At 41.9% G+C, this 19,031-nt stretch overlaps 1 long non-coding RNA gene across 1 annotated transcript in view; it reads left to right on the top strand.

Annotated features, from left to right (window-relative positions):
• The window catches only part of LOC142858009 (uncharacterized), a 7,193-nt gene extending 2,573 nt beyond the window's left edge, over positions 1–4,620 (top strand). Inside the window, exon 2 of the long non-coding RNA XR_012911908.1 lies at positions 3,626–4,620. This is a non-coding gene — a long non-coding RNA (uncharacterized LOC142858009). The remainder of the gene's footprint in view (positions 1–3,625) is intronic.
• The last annotated feature ends 14,411 nt before the right edge of the window (positions 4,621–19,031 follow it).

Genomic DNA, 19,031 nt, shown 5'->3' with positions numbered 1-19,031 from the left:
TGCTTCAAGTGTGGTAAGACGGGTCACTGGGCCCGAGGATGCCCTAATCCCCATTGGAGTCCTAGGGGACCTTGTCCAAGGTGTCACAGGGAAGGTCACTGGTCTGTAGATTGTCCTCTTGCGCTTGGTGGCATGGAGACATCAGACCCTAAAAATTCCCAAGTTGACCTATTGGGCTTGGCCCTGGATGACTGAAGATGCCCGGGCTCCTCCCTTAATGACCCGACTGCCACTGTCATCTGCAATCAGGAGCCACGAGTACTTCTCACTGTGTCAGGACAGCTCATTTCATTCCTCTTGGATACCGGAGCAACGTATTCAGTTCTGAGGGAATTCTGGGGGCCAACCTCTCCTTCAAGTTCCCCTATTGTTGGGGGAGGGGGACAGCCTTATTTACCTCAACAGACTCCAGCACTCAATTGTGTGTTTAGAGGTATTTTTCTCACTCATTCATTCTTAGTTTTGCCAACTTGTCCAGTACCCCTTATGGGGAGGGACCTTTTAACTAAGGTTGGAGCCTCCATTTCTTTCACTCCCCCCATTCGCTTTATTCCAGATTCATCAGTGACGCAGCTTCTTCTTCTCCTGGCCCCCCAACCTTCTGACACTAATGCATCTTTTCCTCTTCCAGCCTCCCAAGTGGATCCTCTGGTGTGGGACACCCAAAATCCCACCGTAGCTAAACACCATTCCCCCATTGTTATTCAGTTACAAAACCCCACCAAGTATATTACTCAAGCTCAGTACCCCCTCTCTTCCCAGAGTCTTAGAGGACTTAAACCTATTATCTCTGACCTTTTGAGGAAAAGGCTGCTCCGCAGCACCTCCTCCCCCTTTAATACTCCTATACTGGCTGTTAAAAAATCTAACGGAACTTATCGTTTGGTTCAGGACCTCCGGCTAATTAACTCTGCTGTTGTTCCTCTTCACCCAGTCATCCCTAATCCCCTTACCCTTCTGTCTAACATTCCTCCAGGAACCTCTCACTTCTCAGTTCTAGACCTCAAGGACGCTTTTTTCTCCATTCCCCTCAGCCCTCAATCTCAAAACATCTTTGCCTTCACCTGGACTGATCCTGACACTAATTTTTCCATGCAGCTCACCTGGACCTTCCTTCCCCAGGGATTCAGGGACAGCCCACACCTCTTTGGCCAGACTTTGGCCTCTGATCTGCTTTCACTGTCTCTCCATAAATCAAAACTAATTCAATATGTACACGACATTCTCCTATGCAGCCCGTCTTTGGAGATCAGCAAGACAGACACTGCAGCCCTATTAAATTTCTTATCCAAAAGGGGCTATAGAGTCTCACCTTCTAAGGCTCAATTGTCCACCACTCAGGTAACGTATTTGGAATTAGCCATAACCGCAACCCAAAAGGCTATCACTCTGGACAGAAAAAAACTAATTCAATCTCTTGCAGTTCCTTCCACCAAAGAAGAGGTCTTATCGTTCCTGGGAGTGGCCAGTTTCCTGCATTCTTGGATCCCTCCTTTTCTCTCCTTGCCCGTCCCCTATACGAAGCAGCTCTCAGCTCCCTGCATGAGCCCCTTCTCCACCCTGTTACCAAACCCTTCCAGAGACTCCAACAGGCCCTTATCCAGGCTCCAGCTCTTCATCTTCTGGATTTAACTAGTCCTTTTTCTCTTTATGTAGCAGAAAAGGAGGGATATGCCCTTGGGGTCTTAGGACATCAATTGGGACCTTCTTTTGCACCTGAAGCATACCTGTCAAAGAAGATTGACCTCACCACTCGGGACTGGGCACCCTGCATACGTGCTTTGGCAGCTGCTGAGCTTCTTATTCATGAGTCAAAGAAACTAACCTTCGGAGCACCCACCACAGTCTTATCTCATCATAACCTGTCCAACCTCTTAACCTACAAAGGCCTACAGACCCTACCCCCTTCTCGAGTTCTTTCCCTTCAGGTGGCACTGGTGGAAGATGCAAGTCTCACCTTTCAATGCTGCCCACCCCTTAATATCTCAAATCTTCTACCTCAACCTAATGTTAATGATTCTCCATCCCATTCCTGCATTGAGGTCCTAGAGGACCTACTGCCCCACCCCTCACATATACAGGAGGGCAGCCTGTCCCAGGTTACTCACACCTGGTACACAGATGGCAGCTCCTTTTTATGTGATAGGACCCGTAGAGCAGGCTATGCCATAGTATCAGATACAGAGATAGTCGAGGCAGGGGCACTCCCAGCCCATACTACTAACCAGCAGGCTGAGCTGATAGCTCTCACCCGTGCCTTTCAGTTAGCCGAGGGACAATCTTCAAATGTTTACACAGACTCTAAGTATGTGTTTCATATCCTCCTGTCCCACGCAGCTATCTGGAAGGAGCGTGGGCTTCTTATGACAAAAGAAGGATCCATAACTAACTCAGGTTATATTATGAACCTGTTAAAAGCCTCCCATCTCCCTAAAGCTATAGGAATTATTCACTGTCGGTCTCACCAGTCCGACAGTTCCATTGTTTCCAAGGGAAATAATCGGGCTGACAGAGCAGCTAAGACAGCAGCACTCCAGAGCCCAGATCTATCTCAGTCACCTCGGGGAGTCCTTACAGCGCAGCCCACACTCTCACAGACACCTGACACCCAACAGATCCTGTCCTACCTACATCAACTCTTCCATCCTAATAAGAAAGCTCTACTTCATTTTGTTAGGGCTCACCTCCAACCCACCCCTGAGGATATCAGGTTCCTAAAGGGTATCACTGCCTCCTGTCAGATCTGCCAGAAGTCAGATCCCAAGACCAAATATCGTAGCTTCCCTTTTCCTACTCACCAGGCCAGGGGCTCCCTTCCGGGAACTGACTGGCAGCTGGATTTTACTCATATGCCCACAGTCAAAAGAGTTAAATATCTCCTGGTTTTGGTGGATACAATGTCTGGGTGGGTTGAAGCCTTCCCCACCACCAACAAGAGAGCCCAGACAGTCTCCGACGTTCTTCTCTGAGAAATCATTCCCTGGTTTGGAATTCCAACCTCTCTTCAATCAGATAATGGCCCTGAGTTCACTTCCCAGATCTCTCAAAACCTGTCCAAGGCTCTTAACATTCCCTGGCATTTCCATATCCCATACCACCCTCAGTCTTCAGGTAAGGTAGAACAGACTAACCGTTCTTTAAAAGACGCCCTTGTAAAAATGTCCCAGGAACTTCACCTCGACTGGGTAAGACTCCTACCTCTGGCCCTCCTCAGGCTTAGAGCCCTCCCAAAAAGTCCCCTTTTTATCTCACCTTTCGAACTCATGTATGGGCGGCCCATTCTAACCCCCGGCCTCCCACCTAAAACCTTCCCCCTTCCTGATCACCTGCTCATGCCACTACTAACCCATCTACGCTGGCTACTGTGGGATTTTACCGACCATTCATTACCTCAACCATGTGCTAATCCATGTCCACCGCCAATTAAAATAGGAGATCAGGTATTATTCCCCCCCCCAGGTCAATGTCCCTCACCCTTTTCCCCTAAATGGCAGGGTCAAAAGAATTACTCTAAGTAATTCAAAAGAATTACTCTAAGTAATTCTTTTGACTCCCACAGCTGCTAAGGTCAAGGGAATTCCTCACTGGATTCACCTGTCACATCTTAAACCGTTTACTCCTCCAGCTCAAGACAATCCCTCATACATGGTAACTCAGTCAGGACCTTGTTCTCTTAAGTTCCAGAGGACTCCAGTCCAAGGAAAGTAGAGGTCCTCAACCCTCTTATGCCAACATATTTTTCTTTCTCCTCTTTTTCTAAGCTTCTGAATAACCACTTAGCTGTCATTACAGGATTCATCATCAGACATGGAGCCAAAAGTTCAGGTGGTAAGCAAATTCTTAACAAAGTTCCTTGACACAACAAGTTCGCCACTGACTGCAGCAGTGTCTCCTGGATGTTAAGGTAATGCCCAAAATATCATACATGGTTAAGAATTTATTTCTTTTAAGACATTTCCTTTAAGCTCCAAGAAGCCAGCCCGACCCACCTGAATGAAGCAGGCCCAAACGGATCATTAACGGAATAAGTACCATTCAATTTTTTATTATTCTTAACTCCAAACCTCCTAAAGCCCCCCCCACCCCAAATCTCCCCTTTAATTTCCAAAAATCTCCTCTTTAATTTCCCAAACCTCCTCTTTTCTTATCTACTAATTTTCTTCTCTACTAATGCAACTTTTGTTTTCCAGCACCTTAACGACGACCCAGCTACCCAAAAGCCAGACAGATGTGATTTCTTCAATCAGCCACCTCAGAATGTCAGCGGACAGGACAATCAATACTCCCCGGATCCCTCGACACCCAAAGTCAGCAGGAAGCAGTTATGAGAGAGCGGACTATGCCCCTATTCCCTACCCATTAAGACTCTCAAACCCCCAGATTTTTAATAAATTAAAAAGTGTGGAAATGTTATTTCCCAGAAGGGCCCTGAGCGTAGCTCGCCTGGGGAACTACATTTCCCAGGAGCCCCTAGCGTTTCACGCAAAGGCTACACAGGCGCAGAACGTGGCATTTGACCCATGTGCGTAGGGAACCCTTTAAAAGCTGGAAAGCCGTCTGTTCGTTCTCTTTTCCCCTTCTCTCCCACACAACGCAATAAAGTTCGCGCTCCATGTGGGTTTTGTTGTGTCTTCCATCCTTTTGTGTCCGAAGAAGAACAAGAAGAGCAAGCAAGAAGCAGACAGAACAGAAGAACACATGCCATCTGCATCTCGCCTTAACGGGGAGCCGTTCTCCTTGTAGGCTTGAGGTGCCTCGTGTTTTCACAGCCTTGACCATGGGAGCCAAGCCGTCCAGACCTATTACTCCAACCTCCCTGCTGGGATGCCCTTTGGACACCCTGCAGCCTCATGCTTTAATGCCTTCCTTACTGACCTCCACACTTATCCGTCTCTGTTCAAAAAATGGCCCCAATATACCTTAGAGAAAAACTGCAAATGGCCACCTAATGGCACCTTTGATCCCGACATTTTACAGAAATTGTCAAATTACTACCACCATAAGGCAAATATATAGGCACTAAGACGCCTTTTAAAATTCCTGCCGGCTTTTTCAATTCCAGCCATGGCATGGTGCAGTTTATTTGGTTCCAGCCTTTTGCCCCTCCCCTCTGTGGCTTCTGTTATGTCATGGCAGCTCAGCAACAGAGCAGATCACACCTTTAGGTCCCTCTCATTAAACTTAAAGTCCTTACAGCTCAAAAATTGTGACTTTTTTTCCCCACAACACATGGCTGTCGCCATCTTGGCTGAGGGCCAGGTGGGTCAGGTGGCTTTGTTGCCATCTTGGCTGAGAGCCAGGTCACGTGACCAAGCTCTCCCAGTTTTACTTATGTATACCCTGCCTTTTCCCCCGGTTTTCACTAAAATCCTCCTGTTAATTCTGCCACATGTGTTTTGCGTGATGGCATGTCTTTGATAGGGCCCATAAAAGGCATCCACGTTGCCCAATTACTGTTCACTCTTTCTGTGTATAATAATTGTTCATTACATCTCATTTCAGACTTCAAAATCATGAATCTCTTATTTTAAACTGGTATGTACCTTTAAGTCTCTTAAGCTGTTCTCCACCATTGTCAGTTCTGGTATTAACCTTCCATTGCCAGCAGTTTCTTCTTTCTGCCCTTTTACGAGTGTGTATCTTACCTGTTAAGAGCCAGTATACTGCAGCTATATTTAATCCAGCCCTCAACTGCTCAGAGATCTGGGGAATGTGATATTTAAGCATTTAACTATTTAAAAACTTTTCATAACAAAAGAGACAGGTTGGCTCCTAGCAGCAGACTCTTATTTCCTCCAAAGAAGACAGAAGACAAATGGACACACAGAACAACATCTTTCTGTGGTTTGCTTCGACTGCCAAGCGCTGACCATTGGGAAAAACTGCCTTTCATCTAAACTAAAGACCTCTAGATGTGGACAGAATTGCTGGAATTGACAGCCTACCTTCTCAGGTCAAGGTAGGCCTGTCTTCCTACAGATTTCTTAGCCCACAGGGTCTTCTGGAGCCTGGCAGGCCTTGTACTGACCAGCAAAGGTCAAATGCAACCTTCAGCGACCATGGAGGACCCAAAAAGAATAGTTCTGGGTGCCAACCAAGTAAGTTCTCTGTCATTTTTTAATCAGTAACTCAAGTAAAATCTTATCCTTCTCAAAGATCTCTGACAGTTTGATAGCTGAGAGGTTTTCCCAGATTACCTCACCAAACAAATTTCAAATCAAATTTCTCTCTTATGCTGCCTTCCATAGTCTTCAAAAATACTTTTCATCATACAAAAATATGCCACAGTCATTATGTATCTAAAGTTTCTGTTTTCACAAACCCAAGGAGTTCTTCGGTTCCTGGGAGCCGAATTAAAGAATCCACCTTGAACAGGTCAGATACATCCCCCTCAATTCCCTGGTCCTAAAAATTTTTTTTCCTTAATTTAACTTTGTTCTTTGTTCTGCCAATACCTTAAACAGGATAAGAGATACCAGACATTTCCATGCCACAGACACCGGTCAGAAGCAAAGAGACCGGCTATGCCAGGATGTGGCCAGCATACAGTCTTCTCAGGTTTCCCCCCCCCCAAGACAACGCCCACAAATCAGCAGGAAGCAGCTTTGAGAATTTGCCACCCCAATTCCTTCAAACTGTGGTGTCTAATCTCCTGCTTTTTATTATAAGGAAGACCTGGGAATGTTACGGGTTTGGCCCCTGGTCCCTTTAAGAGACAAGCCATGCCCACTCCCTCCCCCATCCGCTGAGGCAGGCTGATCTTCAGCTTCCGGCCTGAGCTTGCTCTCTTTTCCATCTTCCTCTCGGAGAGGCAGCTTCACTTCTGCCTCTCTCCCCACTTCCCTGTACCTGTTCCAGTGGAGATCTTTGACTCTAGATCTGGATCTGGTCACAGGCTCAATCCTGATCCGCCCATGTCCTGGGACTGGGTTTGCTCCTGGCTTCTGCTCCTGGTCTTTACTTTCCCACCATCTGCATTACACTCAGCATTGTCTCCCACGTTGCCAGAATAGCTCACTAAACTCTGAGAACTCACTGATAATCCTCCCTACAACAACATGGTCACGTCTGTAGCAGCAGCACCCTATTTGTTCCTGGTATCAATCTCTATTGTGCTTCCAGAATATGCCATGACTAAAAACAATTTGGGGAGGAAAAGGTTGGTCATTTTTAGGGTATATATGCAAATCTCTGCTCTGGCAGCTCATTTCTGGAGCTGAGATCACTTGCCCTGTTTGGTTGGAAGCATCACCTCAGCTCCCTGGCACCCCCTTTATCCAAGGAGTCTAGAATGTTTGGTTGGAAGTGTCACCTCAGCCTCCTGGCATTCAGGAATCTGGAATGTTTGGTGGAAAGTTCTAAGCGCCATCCCCTGGGATTTGCTGCAGTTCAGACTCCACCTCCAAAAAAGCCTGCCAAATGGTGACCCCTCCCCAGGGAGGGTCAAGACCACTCCCACAGGTTATTTAAACTGCCCCCCAAAGAACTAACACGTGCTCTCCTGGTTCTTTGTCCCCCTCTCCATGTTTTCCCAGAGGGCCACCTGGGAGTGCTGGCATCTATTAAACCTGGGATTCTTGTAATTTGGTTTTATTTGGTCTGATTTGCATTATTGCATTGGCAGAGAGCCTTACCAGGCCAAAGAAAAACTTAACACACCTGCAGCTCATTATATGGCTTAAAATGAAGCCCCTTCTTTAAAATGGAGTTTGCAAAGTCAGGTCCTCACAGTAGATCTTTATAACTTTAAGGTTAGCAGAGTTTACATAGTGAGCTTCAGTTCTGGAGAGATGGTTCAGTGGTTAAGAGCACTAGCTGCTCTTCCAAAGGACCTAGGTTCAATCCCTACCATCCACATGGCTGATCATTACAGACATCTGTAATTCCAGTCCCAGATATCTTGATAACCTCTTCTGTTGCGGAATAGTATTTTAACTGGGCAAAGATGCATTATATCTGTTTATGTTGTGGTTACCCGTCCACTGGAGCGTGGTCTGTTATACTATTTATGCCGATGTAGAGCATGCATCCGGCCTCTTTTCCAGCTGCGGGATTCAGTTTCTGATCTCCGTTCCAGCAAGGGATTCTGATTTGTGGGTCTTCCCCTAAATAAATAACTGTCTCTTTCTCAATTCTGAGCTAGTGTGGGTTATCTTTTAAGCATCTTTCCACATCTGGCACACCCACGTGGATTCGGACTCCACACCTACCGGGTGGACAACCTAATGACGGAGCTAGTCCACAGCCCAGACAGTCTCCCAACCCTGCCGGTTTGGCTTGCTTTTAACTAAGCAGTTTTTTGTAGAACCTCCACCACAGCAGTGCTTATTGCATGTGATAACTGGGAAATATGTCAAGTGCACGCACAACTGCCATGTTCCCTGGCGCAGTTCCCTACCTCGTGGCAACTTGTGCAGCTTCCAGTATCTGCTCCCTGCCCAGGTGTAGTAATATGGGTGGCGGCAGGGTTGCGTCCCCAAACACCCCAGCCGCCTGCCCGGCTCGGCTAGCTTATGCCCCGAAATAATTACACAGACACTGTATTCTTTTAAACACTGCTTGGCCCTTAGCTCTAGCCCTTACTGGCTAATTCTGATATTCCAATCAACCCATCTCTAACAATCTGTGAGCACCGGTCTTACCGGGAAGATTCTAGCCTAAGTCCATCCTGGGTCGGAGCTTCATAGCGTGTGTCTTCCCTGGAGCAGGTAGCATGGCGTCTCTCCTGCGTCTGCTCTGGAGAGGAGAGCTGTGGAGTCTGACCTCACTTCCTCTTCCTCCCAGCGTTCTGTTCTGTTTACTCCACCCACCTAAGGGTGGGCCTATCCAATGGGCCTAGCAGTTTCTTTATTGCTTAGCCAATGAAATCAACAGATTGATATATGACACTCCCACATCACCCAGGAGTTCTGGGTTTCTTGCTCTGTGTATGGAATTGATTTAATAGCTTTTAATTTGTCAAGCAAAGAATATTTCACAGTATTTAACCAGCACGGAGGCGGGAAAATAAAATGGCTCAGAAGCTAAAGCAGTTCAGGACCATTCCTGTCACCACCACAACACTGCAACCACATCTGCTGGACAATAAAGATTATTACACCTAAAACAATTTGCTGGATCATATAATAGGTAATTAATAAATTAATATGGCAAATTACATTAATATTTAAACTTTTAGTAACTTTTTGCTAATACTATGGATTGTATTATGCAAGGCTTATATGGTTATGGTGATACTTCAATTTATTGGGTAGTGGGACTCAGTTTTCTTCTTCATATTTTATCATTAAGAAAGAATATGGCACTTTAAGAAATGATACAGTCTTTAATACCATTGAAAATCAAAAGTTACCTGAAAAATTATACTATTAAAAGGGATAACATGGGAGGGAAATGGGAGGAGGGGAGGAGGTGGTAATTTTTAATAAAAAAATTTAAAGGATAACATTAATTTTACAGAAAGAATTAAATACATATCTAAGGGTATCTAATAAGATATCTGAAAGGATTCATACTGTTGAATTTGACAATCAAAATTTGTTAAAAATTATGATAAGTTAGCAGATAGAGTATCTCTCTGGGAGGGCAATCTTCACGCTATTCAAGTAATAACCAAGGATGAGATGTTATCTTTAAAGGAGAAACTTCAGACCTTGGAATCGCATGTGCAGAATGAGGATCAGAGGCTAGATGCCTCAGTGAAATTGCTGGAAGTATATATAGGCCAGGAGATTCAGGCTTTACAAAAGGCAATACTAAAAAGATTTGAAATAATTGAGGAAATTATTGGAGCTGATGAACAGGGAAAGAAGGCACAAGGACAGGATTCAGCATCACCAGTAGCTGTCAGAGATGACTTACCCAGGGTTTTAGCTTCCTACCATTATCTACTCTGACAAAGCATCAAGTTCTAAAGGCCCAAAAGGATCCAAAGAAAGTAGATGGATATCTATAGGAATGAATGATCTAAAAGAAATTAAGCAAGCTGTTGTAACTTAAGGCTTGTATTCGCATTTGCTAGGGAGATGGTAAAGACCTGGGCTTCTAGCACCAAAACAATGCCACATGACTGGCTTCAGTTAGTGTCAGCAGTCCTGGATGATGGGTCTTGATTAATGTTTAGAATTTATTTCAGAGAACAGGCAAAAATTTTGGACAACAGGGAAAAGCAAAAGGCCTTGAGACTTCCCAACATCAAATTCATGGTGAAGGCATTTATGCTGACCCACAGGTTCAAGTTCTTTACGATGAACAAATCTTGCCCCTATGCCACAAAGCAGCCTTAAATACTTGGGACAAGATTCAGGAACTAGGAAAATTAATTGAATCATATACCAGGATTAAACAAGGCCAGAAAGAACCCTTTACCAACTTTTTACAAAGATTAACTAAGGCTGTACAAATAGGAGTAACAGACCCAGATGCTGGATGAATGCTAATTGAATCTCTGGATTTTGAAAATTCCAACTTAGAATGCAAAAAGATACTTGGGAGTTTAAAGGTCAGATCAGCACCAATGGATGAATGGATCCTGCATATAATGGATATTGAGACATTTGACTATAATACTGAATCTTGGGTAGAAGAAACAATTTCCAAAGAAATGAGGAGACATCAAAATGCCAAATGTTTTAATTGTGGTATAATAAGACATCTGAGAAGGGATTGTAGACAGGAAATTCCTAGGAATAGTATCTTCTCTGGGAATGGCAAAAATAGGAGGACTCAGCCTTCAGGTATATGTAGAAGGTGTGGCAAAGGTCGACATTGGGCCAATGAATACAGATCAACAAAAGACAGCCAAGGAAACCTGATACCATCAGGAAACTGCTTGAGGGGCCTCTCACAGACTCCCAAGCCAAAAGTGGCCCAGTCATTCCCAGTAACTGTGGAGGACATGTCTCACCAGGAAAATTAAAACATCCAGACCCTTCTGTAAAAGACCACACTGTTCTAGATGATGGCATAAACATGGAGGATAAGTGAAAATTTCCAATGAGAAATAGGAAATGTATATTCTGGCAGACTTCTACAAATGATCAAAGACCAAAGATAAGAGTTAGTATAAATGGCATTGTAATTGTGGGTTTGATAGATACAGGTGCGGATGTGAGTATCACTACTCCAGAATCTTGGCATCCAAATTGGCCTCTTCAAAAGGCAGATGTTCAATTATTAGAAATTGGAATCATATCTCAAGTTAAACAAAGCACGAGATGGGTTGACGGTGTTGGGCCAGAAGATCAAAGAGGGAAGCTGAGGCCATATGTGACTAATATTGCAGTAAATTTATGGTGTCGTGATCTGCTGCAGCAATGGAATACCCAGATTAACATCCTGAAGTCCCAGGAACTCATAATTCTGGGAAGGAAATATAAGGTACTATACACAAAGGTCACCAGCCATTCAGGCTGTACAAGTACATAAAGCAACTAGCAAACCTTTAGAGGCACCAACAGACCTACCTTCAAAATGATTAACTGAGAAACCAATATGGATCAAGCAGTAGCCTCTTGCTGAAGATAAATACAGGCTTTAGAACAGCTGGTACGAGAGCAACCAGATGCTCAGCATGTTGAAGAATCAACCAGCCCTTGGAATTCTCCTGTATGTGTTGTTAAAAAGAAATCTGATAAATGAAGAATGGTGACAGATCTAAGAGCTGTCAACAAGGTGATTCAACCTATGGGCCCTCTACAATTTGGAATTCCTCTGCCTTCTCTATTACCAAAGGGATGGCCTCTCATAGTTATTGATTTAAAAAGATTGTTTCTTCACTATACCTGTATAAGAAAAGGATAGAGAAAAATTTGCCTTCACAGTGCCTACTTATAATAATTCTCAGCCTACTAGGAGATATCAATCAATGGACTATCCCCCACAAGGAATGCTCAATATCCCCATTCTGTGCCAATACTTTGTAAGTTCGCCATTGGAAATAATACGTAAATAATTTCCTAAGTCTATAATTTACCATTATATGGATGACATTTTGCTATCTGATTCAAACATGGATACTTTAGAATGTTTGAAGAAATAAAAAAGTTTTGTGAAAAATGGGGATTACAAATTGCTCCTGAAAAATTGCAGAGAGGAGATTTTGTCAATTACCTAGGTTATAAAATAGATTTACACAAAATTAGAACACAAAAGGCACAAATTAGGTTGCGGATTCTTAATAACTTTCAAAGATTGTTAGGAGACATTTCCAGTCTATGACCGGCTGTTGGGATAACATCTGATCTAATAATTCATTTAAACAAAACCTTAGATGATGATAAAGACTTGAATAGTCCCAGAGAATTAACAGCTGAAGCGGAAAAGGAATTGACAATTGTTGAGGAGATATTACAGGAGGCACAAGAAAATTAGGTGAATCCAAATCTTAATTATATTCTAGTCATATTGCCTTCCAGAATTTCTCCTACAGGAATTTTAATGCAGAGGGACAATATTATATTAGAATAGATTTTTTTACCACATAAACCAAGTAAAAAATTAAAAACTTATGTGGAAAAAGTCTCTGAATAATTATAAAAGGTAAATTGAGACTTCATCAACTAGCAGGTATAGACCCAGCAGAGATCAGTAGTGCCTTTCACTACTGATGAAATAGAAAAGTTATGGGAAGACAATGAACCATGGCAAAGAGCTTGTGCTAATTTGGGGGGAGAAATTAATAGCAATCATCCCAAAAGCGATAGACTTAACCTTAACAAGAGAATTTTTCGGATTCTTCCCCTGGATTGTACATAATGCTCCAATAACTGGAGCCTGTACATTTTATACTGATACAAATAAATCAGGGAAGGCATGCTACAAATCAGAAGAATTAAGTAAGGTTGAACAAATCCCTTATAATTCTGTTCATAAGGTAAAATTATATGCTATTATCATGGTGCTAAGGGATTTTAAAGAACCTCTTAATATAGTTACTAATTCACAATATGCAGAAAGAATTGTCTTTCATATTGAAACTGCTGAATTTATATAAGATGATACAGAATTGACTTCATTATTTATCCAGGTGCAAGACATAATCAGGAATAGGCTTTGTCCTACATACATAACACACATCCGATCCCATATGGGTCTTCCAGGTCCTCTAGCACAAGGTAATGCAGAAATTGATCAATTACTGATTGGAAGCATGTTGCAGGCCTCAGAATTTCATAAAAAAAAATCAAGTCAATAGCAAAGGTTTAAAAAGAAGACTTTTCTATTAAATAGCAACAAGCTAAGGAGATTGTAAAGAGATGCCCTACTTGCTCTTTCTATAACCAAACACTGCTAACTGCAGGGGCTAACGCAAAGGGTACTCAAAGGATTGAAATCTGGCAGATGGATGTGTTCCACTTTATGGAATTTGGAAAATTAAAATATGTACACCACACCATAGACACTTATTCAGGTTTTCAGTGGGCAACTGCTTTAAGCTCAGAAAAGGCTGATTCAGTAATCACACATTTATTAGAAGTTATGGTCATCATGGGCATACCTGCACAAATAGAGACAGACAATGGTCCAGCGTATGTATCTAAAAAAATGAAACAGTTTTTGCTTATTTTAATATTAAGCATATTACAGGTATACCACACAATCCTACAGGGTTAAGTTATAGAAAGATCAAATCGAACTATAAATAATATATTAAATAAACAGAAAGTGGTGGAAATGCCCCCAGAAATAGATTACATAATGCTTTGTTAACCTTGCATTTTCTTAATGCTAATGAGAAAGGGACAACAGCAGCAGAGAGACATTGGATAATAGAAAAGTCTTCTGAATTAAATCAGGCAGTTTATTTCAAGGATGTGTTGACCTCACAATGGAAGCCAGGAGATGTGCTACATTGGGGAAAGAGTTTTGCTCTTGTTTACACAGGAGAAGAAAAACTATGGATACCATCAAAATTAAATAAAGATTTTTTATTAATAAAAGATTTATTTTTATTAATAAAAGATTTGTTTTTTTATTAATAAAAGATTTTTTATTAATAAAGATATATATATATGAGAGAGAGAGAGAGAGAGAGAGAGAGAGAGAGAGAGAGAGAGAGAGAGAGAGAGAGAGCTGGCTTTGGAGTTGGGCACTGGCTCTGTCCCTCTCTAAATCCAAGAATGTTATTAAAATAAAAATTCAAAGTTTCTGTCTTATGTCAGAAACCATATATGGGACAGAAAGAAAATATAATTTAGAAAAATTTATTTTTCATATCTATTTTTGTCTTTATCATACCTTTCATTGAATATATGTCTGTATATGTCTATATAAATAATGTTTAAGTTTTCCACAATAAACAATAAATTTTCCTGCAATAATCTTTGAAGTTTCCAGGAAGAAGATGAGGCCCCACAACAACAACTCCACATGGTTGACATGATGTCATGATGCTGATAGCTCTACTATAACACCTGTTTTGTGTACCAGCTGCTCAAGATGGTTCCAACTTAGTTAGCTGAAATGGTGAACTTTTTTACAGTGTTCTGGCCAGACTTCCAAATAGGAACCTCAGAAAAAAAAATACCAAATACTCAGAGACTATTCGCAATTATACCAGAGAGTAATCTTGGAACTTATCCATCATTTTACTTTCACAGGGTCTCATAGAAAAAACATCACCCCCCACCCCATGACAGCTGGAAGTAATTCTAGAAGACACCATCCCCTCTCCCAACAAAGTTTATCCTCAGGGTTAAGGACACCATTTAGGGGTTGATTATAATTGGTATAGGGTTAGGGGTTGGGGGCAAATTTTATAGGCTCAGGGATCTCTTTGAAAAAAAAGGGGGGGGGAATTGGATGGGATAATAGATTACTGTGAACTAACTCACAATAATAATAATAATAGTGAGTAATAGCACGAATACTTTTGAGTTCTTATTTGTAGGCAATTACATTGGTATAGATTCTTTTATATTGATACAAAGTTAAATTATATTGAATATTGTATGCATGCATGCTTCTACCTCTGCTTAAAACATTTTTATATATTGATATATACTTATTATATTGCAATGTACATTTCTACCTCTGATCAAAATACTTATACATTGTTTACATTTTGAGGTCATTGTCCTCACTTGTTGCACAGTTATTTATTGTATAATATTCTAATATGAAGTCTTGAGCCGGGCGGTGGTGGCGCAAGCCTTTAATCCCAGCACTCGGGAGGCAGAGGCAGGTGGAACTCTGGGAGTTCGAGGCTATCCTGGTCTACAAGAGCTAGTTCCAGGACAGGCACCAAAGCTACAGAGAAACCCTGTCTCAAAAAACCAATAATGATAATGATAATAATAATAATAATATGAAGTCTTAGTCTTTAAGTTATATAGGTATTAAGAATTATAGATCAATAGTAGTCTATGTTTGTCATACTTATAGTTAGACTAATCAGGTTCTTTAGATACAGAGAGATTATATTCTGCATGGATAGGTAATCCTCACCCACTTCAAAGAGCTGTAGAATATGGCATTTAAATAACATAGGGATTTGTTGAAGTGAGACACAATTGCTCCTGGCAGCATTCTGAGAGAATGTTGAGCACTAAAGAAAACCCACTTGGAGCTTGTCTTCTTCTTGGCAAAACTGGCCTTTGGGCAAAGAAATGCCCATGCCCCAACAACTGACAAGGTACATGGTATCCGGAAATGGATAAGCAGAACTGTCAAATCTTGCCAAGGCAGGGTAAGACGGTTTTGAAAAATGTCCTGCCTCTGAAAATGGTCTGTTGGTTATTCTAGGCCTTAGCCAAAGTTGGTTGCTTCAATGTTGCAAATGAGACTTTGGGTGATTGCCCAGGAAGCCAGTTGTCTCTGTCATTTGTTCTACATTTTGGAAGTTGCTTGATTGCCCTTCCTGCTTACTCAAGTAATATTATTTCCCTTCTCGGATCTTCAATGGGGTTGAAGACTAGATAGTTGTTACTTTCCTCTCATGACTTGGCCAAGTTTTTTGTTATTCAAGACATAAGCTAGTTAGGATAGGATAATTACTGAATATATTTGTTATCATTGTAAATAATTTTGTATTAGGCTTAGAACTCTCTTATTTAAACAAAAGGAGGAGGTGCTTTAGGAAGTCTTACAGCCAGTGGTTGGTTACTCGTCCACTAGGGGCGTGGTCTCTTATACTATTTATGCTGATGTAAAGCGTGCATCTGGCCTCTTTTCCTGCTGTGGTATTCGGTTTCTGATCTCCATTCCAGCAGAGGTTTCTGATTTGTGAGTCTACCCCTAATTAAATGTCTATTTCTCAATTCTGAACTAGTGTGGGATTTCTTTTAAGTGTCCTTCCACACCAAGCCATCTCTCCAGCTCATAAAACAAAATTTTAGGTTAAAATTAGAAAGAAAGTTCCCCTACTTCTGGGATGTACAGTAGCTCTGTCTTCTTTATTTCTCTTAAGTTTCCACTCATAATCTTATAATAATTCCCGTCTAAACTCAAAAAAGGGAGAAACTTGCTGCAGAGTGACAAGATACATAATTAAAAACTTGCATTTAAGTGGTAAATATATTACAAACATATCTATCATTTCACCTCATTCCTTTGAGGCTGGGTCTCTCACTGAATTTGGAGCCAGGCTGCCATCAAGCAAGCATTGGTGATTCTACTGTTTCTTCCTCTTGCAGCACTGAGGTCACAGGTGCTTGTTCATTTGCACCTGGATTTTCATTTTTTATGTTCATTACATTCTTATTTGTTTTGTGGGGGAGGGATTACATGCATGCTACTGTAGTTGGAGAACAATTTTTAAAAATTAGTTCCTTACATCATGTTGGTCCCAGGGATCCAACTCAGGTCATTAGGCTCTGCAGCCGACACCTTCATCTGCTAAGCCATCTCTCTGGTCCCACATTTAGTATTCTCTTATGTGTACTGGAATCTTAACCCAGATTTTCATGCATGGGAAGCAGTGTGATTTTTCTTTCTATTTCCTCAAGGAAAAAGCAGTTGTTTGGTAGCTCCACCTGTTCTTCAGGGGAGCAGATACCTTCCATGTCCAGAATTGCAATTACAGGGTTGATATATAAACGTGTTTGCTTCTTTGTATACTTCTTGTCTTTTCTGGGTAAGTTCATTTTCCAGGGTCATTTGTTATCTTGGCCAATTATGCGGAAATGGAAGAAATGGAACTCTATGTAGCTCTCAGAGACTTCTGAAACTAAGGAGTCAAAGTGTGTACTGAACCTCTTTTAGGAAGAAGACGCCTCAGCCTTTGCGAGCCTGTTCTGCTCTTGCAGAGGACTGAGCTTGGTTTCCAGCATGATTTTGGGCCGCCACCCTCTTCTGACCTCTATGGCCACCTGCAGTCTTGTGCAAATATCCACAGACAGATGCACATGCAACACAGTTTAAAATGGGTCCTAAAAAACTTCTTAAGTAGCACCCAGGTGTAGTGATGGACACCTTTTATTCCAACATCAAAAGGCAGAAACAAGTGAATCTCTTCTGAGTTCAATGCCAGCCTGGTCTTCATACTGAGTTCTAGGCCAACCAAGACTGCACAGCAAGATCCTGTCTCAAAAAAAAAAAAATTCAAGAAGCAACATATCCGGCCTAGAACCTCCAAAAGACATGCACTTTAAAATTCCTTGAGATATGGACAGGCCATCTTAAGTTATTCCATCATGTTTCCAATACGGGTTATTGGTGTGGATTCAACTCTTTATTTTTATTTATTTATTAGTTTTTCAAGACAGGGTTTCTTTGTGTAGCCCTGGCTGTCCTGGAACTTGCTCTGTAAACCAGGCTGACCTGGAACTCACAGAGACCCACATGCCTCTGCCTCTCAAATGCTGGGTTAATCCCACTACCACCCAGCTTCAATGCTTTTTTTTAATTTTCAAATACTTATTTACTTTTATGTTAAATGCACCACATCTATGCAGGTGCTCATGGAGGTCTGAAAGGGTGTCCGATTCATTTGAGTTATAGTTGTAGGTGGTTGTGAGCTGTCCACCCCATCCTAGAAACTGAACCATACTTCTCTGCAAGAGGAGTACATGCTCTTAACCACTGAGCTATCTCTCCAGCACCTGGGTGGCTGATTGAATAAGAATGGCCCCCACAGGCTCAAATGTTTTAATATTTTTTTAAGATTTATTCATTTATTATGTATACAGTGTTCTGCCTGCATGCACACCTGCACACCAGAAGAGGGCACCAGATCTCATTACAGATGGTTGTGAGACATCATGTGGTTGCTGGAAATTGAACGGAGGACCTATGGAAAAGCACTCAGTGCTCTTAACCTCTGAACCATCTCTCCAGCCCCATGTTTAAATATTTGATCCTCAGTTGATGGAACTATTTGGGATGAATTAGGAGAGATGACCTTGTTGGAGGATGTGTGTCACTAGTTGGGGGGAGGTGCTTTGAGCTTTCAAAAAACTTACAAGATATCCTGTATTCTCTCTCTGCCTCCTACTTGTGGATATAAGTTCTTAGCTATTCCTGATATCATGCCTTTATGCCATCATCATGGCCTCTAACTCTGAAATCATTGACTCAATTAAATTATGTTGTAAGTTGTCTCTGTCAGCAATAGAAAAGTAACTAATACACCCTATTTTAATATTTTGTTTTTCTGTTTGTTTTTTGCATGTTCATGTGTAGGTTCAAAACATGTGTTCACAAATGCGTGTGTCCTCATATGTGTGGAAATTATAGGACAAACTCAGTTTTCAGAGTTATAATAGACTGTTTTTGAGACATTCCCATACACATGACATAGATCTGGTTAATCAAGGAGACAGGACACCCCATACCAAGTAGAGGAATATGGTTACCCTGAAATTCCCCCAACAGATGTCTCATTCTCAGACAGCTCAGACATGATTGGTTGTCTTATCATCTACTGCAGAGAGCATGCAACTCCCACTCCAGCAGGGAGGCATATGATTTTCCACCAGAAGGGAGAGGTAGCCATACTGGGAGTCCCCCTGCAGATGCTTTCCCATCATACAAATCAGTCTCATGTGCATATCTCAGGGCCCACTACAGATACTATGCACTCATTCCTCCTC

The sequence above is a fragment of the Microtus pennsylvanicus genome, chromosome 9 (assembly GCF_037038515.1).
Source record: "Microtus pennsylvanicus isolate mMicPen1 chromosome 9, mMicPen1.hap1, whole genome shotgun sequence".
NCBI lineage: Eukaryota > Metazoa > Chordata > Mammalia > Rodentia > Cricetidae > Microtus > Microtus pennsylvanicus.
Note: the sequence above shows the minus strand (reverse complement) of the source record. Positions and strands in the feature narration are given on the sequence as shown.